At 51.6% G+C, this 9,806-nt stretch overlaps 1 pseudogene; it reads right to left on the bottom strand.

The window, feature by feature from the left end:
* Positions 1–8,879: 8,879 nt before the first annotated feature.
* Positions 8,880–9,443, bottom strand: LOC117035484 (DNA replication complex GINS protein PSF2-like; annotated as a pseudogene).
* Between the last annotated feature and the right edge of the window lie 363 nt (positions 9,444–9,806).

Below are 9,806 nucleotides of genomic sequence, written 5' to 3'. Positions count from 1 at the left end.
AGAGAGTTTGTTTGTTCGTTCATTCGTTCATTCATTCATTCATTCATTCACACATTCATTCATTTCTTTATTCATTCAAGAAATATTTATCGAGCGCCTCCTGTCTGCCATGCACTGGTCTAAGTGGGAACCAGACAAACAGAAACTGCCCTCGTGGGCTGACACTGTAAGGGGCACACGTAGAAACACACTGAGAGAGACAGAAACAGCCAGACTGAGACAGTGAGAAACATGGCGAGACCAAGAGAGAACAGAGACACACAGAGACAGAGATATGCGGAGGATCAGAGATAGGGAGACAGAGGCACTTTGACAGGGTCAGAGACAGTGAGAGACACAGAGAGACAGAGACACAAAGACAGAGACATCGAGAAGCCAAGGGAAAAACAGGGAAACACAGGGGGTCAGAGATAGTGAGAGATCCAGAGATACAACAGATACTCGCCAGACATGGTTGGTATGGGAGTTTGAAGGTCACAGCGCCTGGTTTGATCTCTGCTCCAGTACCTTTCAGCTGTGGCTCCTAGAGCCAGTCCCATCAGCCCTCTGTGCCTCGGTTTCCCCACCTGTGAGTGGTATTCATGTCACCGGGCTGCTGTGACGACTGGGTGAGACATTTCTCGAGTGGTAGGCTCAGTAAAGCCAGTGTCCCCTTCAGCTCTATCCCCCCAAACCCTCTGGTGTCCTGACCCTCAGAGATCTGGAGTCTGGCCACAAAACCCAATCTCCTCACCAGAAGTGACTTCTTTTTAAAGGAATGTGTGTACTTTATTCAAAAATATATCTGAACAGATAAGTCTAGAACTAAAATAAGGATCCCTGTGATCCTCCTACCCACGGAGGTAACCACCATCAACATTTTGGTGGACTCTTTCTAAAAATTTCTCATTTTTCTAGTATATTGTGCCAGAGAAAATTTGGTTGGAAGAATAAGTGCAAAAATAGAACACCAGAACACCCCGTAAGAGTGTAGAGGAGGGTGTTGAAGGGACAAGGCGGGCCTGGAGGCTGTGTCTGACTGGGGCGGGACCAGCCAAACACGGGGACCCAGGGACCCAGAAAACGCTCCCATCTCAGGCCTTTGCACCTGCTGTTGCTTGTCCGATGTGCTTTTCCCCAGGCACCTGGGGGCTTCACTGCCTCCCTTCATCCAAGCCTGCCCTGTCACCCCTCCTCTGAGTCCTCCCACCAACGTCTCCGTCCCCCTCTCCTGTTGTCCTTTTGTCCATAACACTCATCACCATCCAACACTCTACATATTTTCCTTCTTGGTCTTGTCGACCGTTTGTCTCCTCGTCAGATTGTCAGCCCCATGAAGACGGGCCTTATGATGTTTGTCCCCTGTTGGCTCCTGAGGGCTGTGCCCGGAGGAGTCCCCAGAAAGCAGGACATGTTCAATGAATGCTGCCGGTGGAATGAACGAATCGTCACAGGGTGATGGGGAATGAGTGGCTGGGTCACTGCAGTGCGTGGAGGACTCAGTTAAATCTCTTCAGAAAATGGAGGTCCGGGATGGGGAGATGCAAGGCCTGGTTGCAGAGGGCAAGGGGCCCAGAAGACACCAGAGTAGCATCTTATCCAATGACAGAGAGGAGAGATAGTGATGGGGACCACTGATTCCACAGAAATAAACCCGGGGACTTAGGCATATGGGAAACAGGGAAGAGACTTGGAGGGGGATGGGAAGAAGAAAGTGGGAAACAGTGCCAGCTGGTGGGAGTAGTGGGAGGAGCAGCGATTATACATCCATCCCTCTATCATCCGTCATCCATCCATCCATCCGTCATGCATCCATCCATCATCCATCCACACATCCTTCCATCTATTCATCATCTCTCCCTCCCTTCCTTCCTTCCTTCCTCCCTCCCTCACTCCCTCCCTTCAATCTTTCTTTCCTTCTATCCATCCCTCCCTCTGACTATTATCTGAGAAGACTTCCTCTGGGTCAGGATCTACTGTGTCCCCAAATGAGATGGGTAAGTAAACACAGTTTAGAACTGTGCTGTCCGATACAGGAGCCGCTGGCTACACCTGGCTATTTAGCATTAGAAATGTGGTGCATGTGATCGAGGCAGTGAACGTTTCCAATTTTATTTCACTTTTTTAATTTCAATTTAACTTTAAAATCAGAAACAGTATAAAACACTTTACTCTTTTTTTAAAGAATTTTTATTTTATTGTATTGGGGAATATTGGGAACAGTGTGTTTCTCCAGGGCCCATCAGCTCCAAGTCATCCTTCAATCTAGCCATGGAGGGCGTAGCTCAGCTCTAAGTCCAGTCGCTGTTTTCAATCTTTAGTTGCAGAGGGTGCAACCCATTATCCCATGCGGGAATTGAACTGGCAACCGGGCTCGCACTCCAGCTGCCCGTCTGGAAGCTCAGCTACAGCTCATTGTCTTCAATCTAGTTGTGGAGGGTGCAGCTCACTGGCCCATGTAGGAATCGAACTGGCAGCCCTGTTGTTCAGGGCTCGAGCTCTAACCCACTGAGCCATCCGGCCAGCCCGTAAAATGCTTTACTCTTAATGCATGTTAATGGTTTGGTAAGACTTCATTTCAATTTAACTCTTGGGACCCGAGTGTCAGAATTGAGATAAAACATGTAAAGTATCTCACGAGTAAGTTTTATATTGATTACATATTGAAATTATGATATTTGGACATATTGGATTAAATAAAACATATTCCTAAAATTAGTGTCACCTGTTTCTCTTTACTTTTTTAAAAAAATGTGCTACTGGAAAGTTTAAGATGACACACGTGGCTAAGTATTGGTTGATTTGACCTTGCTAGACTGGGTCTGCTTGGTGTCCTGCCTGTAGACATGGGGCCTCCTTGGGAGGTCACAGCAGGGATGCCCCAGAAGGGGAAACTCACCAGGTGAAGGACCTAAGTGGAGAAAGCCTCTGGGAAGGCCTGGTGTAGGCAAAGGCCTAGAGGCTGGAGAGACAGAAAGGCAGTATTTCCTCCAGGCCAAAGGGGGCGCATCTGGAGATAGGGGGCTATTTTTGGGCCCTGGGGTGGGGGCTCACATCCACCCTTGGGGGCTTAAGGGTAGCAGGGTACAGTGCCAGGTAAGGATGGGGGCTGGGCTGCCCTGTGCCCCAGGAAGCCCCCAGGAAGATGAACACATCGCCTGTATGTGCTACTAACCATGAGGGGGTCCCACTTGCACCTCAAACTTCAGGGGCTGAATGTGAAAGGGGAGCAGGAATTGGTCTCCCTGGCCAGGCTGAGTGCAGAGAGCAGAGATGGAGAACTCTCAAGCATACCCCTCTGCCCTGGGCCCCTCATATCAATTCTTTGGCCTCTCTCCAGCACCCCCCAACCGGGCTCCAGGGAACCCCAGGTATGCTATTTTGCTCTTGGAGATCAGATATGGGCAATGGGAGGTCACTGGGTCACAAGGTCATGTTTCCACAGAATCGGGGCCATTGTCACCTCTAGAGCCCGACCTTTCCGTTAAAAGCTAATAATTGCCAGGAATTCTGGGATTGCTGAGGACGGGCCAGCTCTGGCTGCTTAGAGGCTGGGTTCCCGAGAGGGCAGAGGCTGGGGGCAGGGCTCCTAAATCCTGGAGTCTGGAACGAAGAATCTGAATGGAGTGGAAAGGGACCCAGAGTGCTCCTCTGAGAGAGGACAGGCCTAGGGCCTGGACTCCTGGGTCTGAGGGAGGAGGGGCTGGGGGCCTGGACTCCTGGGTCTGAGGGAGGAGGGGCCGGGGACCTGGATTCCTGGATCTGAGAGAGGAGGCAGCTGGGGGCTCAGACTCCTGGGTCCTGGGGGAGGTGGGGGGAGGAGCCAGGATTCCTGTGACCCAGACAAAGACGAAACTGGGACACCTAGATACCCGGACCTGGGGAAAGGGTGGGTCATGGGTGGGTGACGCCAGTGTCCCCAAGGCTGTGGAGGGCCCCTCTGAGAAGGAAACAAAGACATCATCCTGGGTGGGGTGGGAGGAAGGCAGTTGACACCTCAAAGCCGGCATGACTCCCTTCCCCCAACCTTCCCCTTAATCAGTGGGCCCATCTTGGGGTGTGCAGCGTTGTAGAAACCTCCTTCTCTGCTCTCCACCCCGATTACTCCATCCCCATGGATGAGCCTGCCCCAGGGCCGATACCGTAGCCCAGCCCCACCCCACACACTCACACGACCTGTCCCACCCACCCTGCTCCAGAGCTGGGTTGGGGCTGGGCTAGAGGCCTGGTGGGGACAAGCTACACCTGGTGTCCTCTGCGGGAATGGATGACTGGGGACCCTGACCTGGCGTCCTGGCGGTGGACAACCACTGGGGAGGGATGCTCAGGGGAGAGAGGTGCTGAGAACCTGGGTCTTTACTAGTTGCCTGGTCACAAGAGGAGAAGAGGGGTGCGGAGCAGTGCAGTTATACAGCGATCAGGGACCCCAAGAGGTCAAGCCTAGTGGTGACAACGTGTGAGGGAACCTAAGCTTTGGGGGCCTGGACTCCCGGGTCTGAGAGAGGAAGGGCTGGCGGTCTGGATTCCTGGGTCTGAGGGAGGAGGTTGGAGAGAGGGGGTTACCTTCCTGGTCCTGGGGCTGGGACGGACAGAGTCAGTGAAGATTGTGCAGTAGGGGTATTGGCAATGGGAGTCTGAGGTCCACAGGGATGGACTGGTACACAAAGGAGACACCCCTCCCCCACGTCTCCCAGTCCTCCCGGGTGCTCCCAGCAACATCCTCCACCTGTCCCCGGCACTCTTCTTTGCCAAGATGCCAGGACCAGCCAAACCAGCTGTGCCAGTTGGGCATCCCTGTGAAACCCCCCCTCCACTCTCTCCCTTCCGTCCAGTGGCTCTAGGGAGGCCTGGCCCAGCCCCGAGGGAGGTAAGTAGGTGGGCGGAAGGCGGGCTCAAGTGGGGGAACAGGAGACCCAATCACTGCTTCATCTGCCCACCTCCCGCCTGCGCCTGCCCAGCCTGTCTTGCTCATCCCTGCTTCTTCCGTCATCCTCCTATCCTGGGCAAGGGGAACTGCCCCACTTTCTTCTGGGGCTGGCACTTCCTTCTTGTCCCTCAACACCTAAAAACCTGCTCCACCAAACATCCGTCCTGTTCTTCCTGTTTCCTGTGTTTCTCATTCATTCATTCACTCATTCATTTATTCGGCTACTCCTATTACATTCATTCGGCTACTCCTACAGAGTGCCTATTCAATGCCAGGCAGTGTTCCAGGCACTGGGAATACCATCGTGAACAAAACATGAGAATGTATTGTGGTGGGATGAATAATGGCCCCCGAATGATGTTCTCGTTCTAATCCCCAAACCTGGGAATATAGGACCTCACGTGACAAGAGGGACTCTGCCGATGTGACCAAGTTCAGGATGTTGTGATGGGGAGATTACCCTGGGTTAGACGGGTGGCCAATGGAATCACAGTGCCCTTATAAGTGAAAGCGGGAGGCAGGAGGATCAGAGTTAGAGAAGGAGAAATGGTGGTGGATACCGACGGTCAGAGCTAGAGAGATTTGAAGATGGTCCACTGCTGGTTTTGGAGATGAAGGGAGGGGCCGTCAACCAAGGAATGCGGGTGGCCTCTGGAAGCTAGAAAAAGCCAGAAAATGGATTGTCCCCTGAAGCTTCCAGAAAGAACCAGCCCTGCCAACACCTTGATTTTAACCTTGTAAAAACCACTCTGGACTCTGACCTCCAGAACTGTAAGATAATAAATTTGTGTTGTTTTAAACCGCTAACTCTGTGGTCATTTGTTACAGCAGCCATAGGAAACTTATAGGAAAGATGACAAGCAGCTAAAAACCACATCAATGGCAAGGAGTGACAAGTACTAGGAAGAAGACTTAAAGTCAGGCGAAGGGGCTGAAAGTGAACCAGGGGCTGTTTTAAGTGGGTGGTCAGGGTGGGCCTCTCGGAGGAGGTGACAGCTTGCAGAGGGCTGAAGGAGGTGAGGGAGCGAGCTGGGTGGAGATGGGGGAAGAGGGTTGCAGACAGTGCTCTTGCTGGAAGCATACCTGGTGTGATGAAGGAACCTGGAGGTGGCCAGCATGGTTGGAACAGAGGTTATGACAGGGGAGCTGATGGTCCGTCCATACAGCACCTTTGTATCCGTTAGAAAAAGACCCCTCCACCACGAGCGGCTGGTGGCTAGCGTGAGTGGCCGGCAGCCAGCGTGAGTGGCCGGCAGGCAGGGTGAGCTGCTGTGTGCTGCCGGCCGTGGGCTGCTGTGGGCTGCCGTGGGTTACCGCGTGTTGCCATGAGCGGCCGGTGGCCAGCGTGAGCGGCCGGCAGCCGGCGAGAGCTGCTGCGAGCTGCTGTGAGCAGCTGACCTACGACTGGTGATCAACTGCCTCAGCGGGGGTGGGGAGCACAAGGCTCATAATACCAGCGTGGGCCAGGGAGCTGTGTCCTACTCAACTAGACTGAGAAACAACGGCTTGAACCGGAGTGGGGCGGGGGGAGGTGGAAAAAAGGGGAGGGGGGAGAAAAAGACCCCTCCTTTCTCAAACGAATTTTTTAAAATATGAGTATATTATCAAACAGCCTTAATAATGAATGGTATGTGGCTATCCCACAGGGACAGCTTTCAAGATAAACATGTCAGTATAGTGTCATGGGGGAAACTAAGGCAGGGCAGGGACTAGGAGACCAGCAGTGGGCATTGAGTTGAATTGCAAACTTTAAACTGAGGTGGTGACATCTGAGCAAACTTGGAGGAGCTAAGAGAAGAAAAGACTCTAGAGGGGACAGCAAGGACCAAGGTTAGGAGGTGGGACCGTGCCTCTCAGCGGGCAGAATAGAAAGACAGTGGGAGCTGGATTGATCCAAGGCCACTTTTCCTCTGTGACCTGGGACTGATCCCTGATGTGGCAATCAGAGGGACTGATCCCTCTCTCCCAGCTCAGGGGAACCGACACACCTTGCCAACGTACAAGCACAATCAGGGACACTTTTGTCATTCCAAGAAACACAGTCATAGTTTTATTGTATTTGTCAAGCACTTACAGAGCACTTACTCAGTGCCGGCACGGGGCCAAGAGATCTACACAGCTACTCAGTAGTTAATCCTCAGGATGACCTTATAAGGTCGGCACTTTATCCCCACTTTACAGATTATTATCCCCTCTATCCCTACGTTACAGATGGGGAAACTAAGGTACAGAGGGCTGACATCACTCACCCAGCTTGGATTTGAACTTGGCAGCCTGTGCTGTTGGCATCAACAGGGCTCGAGAAAAAAACGTTTCTTTGAACATTTCCTAGTCCATTGTAAATGCTTAATCAACAGTGGCTTGAAGTCACCAGTTCTCATCCTGGCTTCCCACCCCAACCCCCTGGACAGCTTTTAAAAGCCAATCCTCAGGCCAAGTAGTTGGAAGTTTGAGATGGGAAGAGGAGAGTCCAAGTGTAACCATCTGTGTCCCTTGGCTGTTGGCCACCTCTGGAGGTGGCCACCCCCATCACCACCAGGGTCCCACAGCTTTTGGAACAAACCTGGAATTCATACCACAACCAATGAGCCCAGTGTTGCTCAACCAGGGAAAATTTTGTCCCCCTAGGGGACATTTGGCCATGTTTGGAGACATTGTTAATTGTTACAGCTGGGGGTAGGAGACAGTGCTGGGAACAGTGGGTCGAAACCAGGGATGCTGGTCAACGTCCTACAGGGCACAGGATGGCCCCACAGTGCCATTAGTACCGAGAAGCCCTGCCCTCGACACACTTCCAGTTTATGCGAAACATGGCGAGAAGGGTCCAAGCTAAAGGAATCCACAAAGGAAGAGATGAATCAGAAGGGACATTCCACACAGGACAATATACCAGGTTTTTCAATGCCTCAGCTCGGGGACCGTCAGGGGGAAGGGCCACATAAGGGAGGCCTTTCTCAAAATGCATGAATTAAGATTTGTGCATTAACAGTAAGCACAAGTCACTCCATTAAAAAAATACAACTGTGAACGAACACGGAACTCTAGTTAATGATTTGCTTGTCGGAGGGTTTAGGGGTAAAGTGTACTGGTTTCTGCAGCTTGTTTTGAAATGCATCAAAAAACTCTATGCATGCTATGACATTGTGATCTATAATACGAAATATATATTTGGTCTTCATCCCTGCTTCTGGCACAGAACTCTTAAAACCCTTGGAATTTCCTGAGTGGTAAGAGTGATTAAATGTGTCTTTTGTTCATGACAAACCCTTTTAAACCACATTTGAGTTTATGTTAATGAGGTGACTTTTGGGAAGCACCTAAGGGTGGCGGCTGCTTAATGAGGTGACCTTTGGAAAGCATGTACAGGTGGGCAGCCAGCCACGTGATCAGAGGTTGGAATCTTGTGGGGGAAGGTGGTGGGCATTATTCCATCTTTCTCGTGCATCAGGACTTACATGATCAACACCAGTCAATATCACTAGCCATGCATCTGCCATCCTCTGTGAGCAACCTCTGTAAATTCTAAGTTTAGCCCAAGAGATCAGAATCAAGAGGAAAAAAGCCCTAGGCCACAGCACCACTCCTACTGTATCTCCATTTTTTTTAAAAGCAACACCTAATGTCACTGAACGCTCAGTGAAACATAACAGTCCCATGCAGGAGACCTGAGGCTCTGCAAGGAAGAATTTGTTTGTCAAAAAGCCAAAGCTTTTCCTTTCCCCTATTAAACACACAGCTGGCTTCTAGAGATAGACGTGGAATTAAAGGAAATTTCAAGGACTAAGCGCAAACCTGTTGCTTTCCAACATGTTGTGAATCCATTCCTTGCTTCATTACACGTTTTTCTTACATTCAAAAATGGTTCTAGAACTCCAGAACTGTGAGTACCTCTGTCACGCCCGGAGCACTCACACACCACCCGGCAAGTCTCCTGCCAGCAGACACCAGGCCCTTACAGATCAAAGGTCTTTCTCTAGAAGTCCTGAGACCCGGCAATTTCAGAAGGTTGAAGGTTTGTACGGCGTTTATACATGTGATGGAGCGCTGTGAGAGGAAAGCCCAGCTGGTATTGATCTCCATCAAGGTCCAGGTATCCATCCCGGCATGGGGCCTCCCTGCTGCCTCACAAAGCTGGCAGCAGACACCTAGAGTTTGGCTATGCGAGTGTCCCACATGTCCTGGTTCAGGGTCCAAATCTCATCTGCTTTCGGGATGTTGTCTGAAGCACGATTTAACAGGAGTTGGGGCCGTGCCATGTAGTAAGGGCCAGGCATAGGCCCTACATAAAAGTTTCATCCTTTCGCTCATGATCCCTAATCTCCAATTTATCCACATCCATCCACTCCGGGGGAAGCAACCCACATTTCTGTCTTTGTTTCTGGTTAATCGCCAGCCACAGGGGCACTTCCACTGGTAAGCCATTTAAAGGGCCCCAGGTTCCACCTCCCCACCATGAGGTAGACCTTGTTCAGACTGAAGTTCAATCTGAAGTCACTAGTTCCTTCTCAGCCAGAAACTCCACCTCGGCCGCGTCCATTGCGACGCAAGCGGATGGTCCAAGACTCGCCGCCGCCGCAGGCCCCTCAGCGTCCCCGAGGAGGTGCTGCGACCGCCGCTTTCGCGCCACCTAGAGGGTTGGATTTTTCAGTCTCACGCTCGACCTCCAGGGAGGGGACAGGAACTGGAAAATGAGTTCAATCTCGAACGGCCCGATGATTTTATCAATCACGCCTGTGTAAGGAAGCTTCCATAAAAACCCAAACCGTGGGGTTCGGAGAGCTTCCAGGTTGGTGGTCACATGGAGATGTGGGGACAGTGGCGCTCAGAGAGGACATGGAAGCCCTGCGCCCTTTCCCCATGCCTGGGGCTGTGCATCCCTTCCATCTGGAGGTTCTCGAGA

Source organism: Rhinolophus ferrumequinum, chromosome 15, assembly GCF_004115265.2.
Source record: "Rhinolophus ferrumequinum isolate MPI-CBG mRhiFer1 chromosome 15, mRhiFer1_v1.p, whole genome shotgun sequence".
NCBI classification, from domain to species: domain Eukaryota; kingdom Metazoa; phylum Chordata; class Mammalia; order Chiroptera; family Rhinolophidae; genus Rhinolophus; species Rhinolophus ferrumequinum.
Note: the sequence above shows the minus strand (reverse complement) of the source record. Positions and strands in the feature narration are given on the sequence as shown.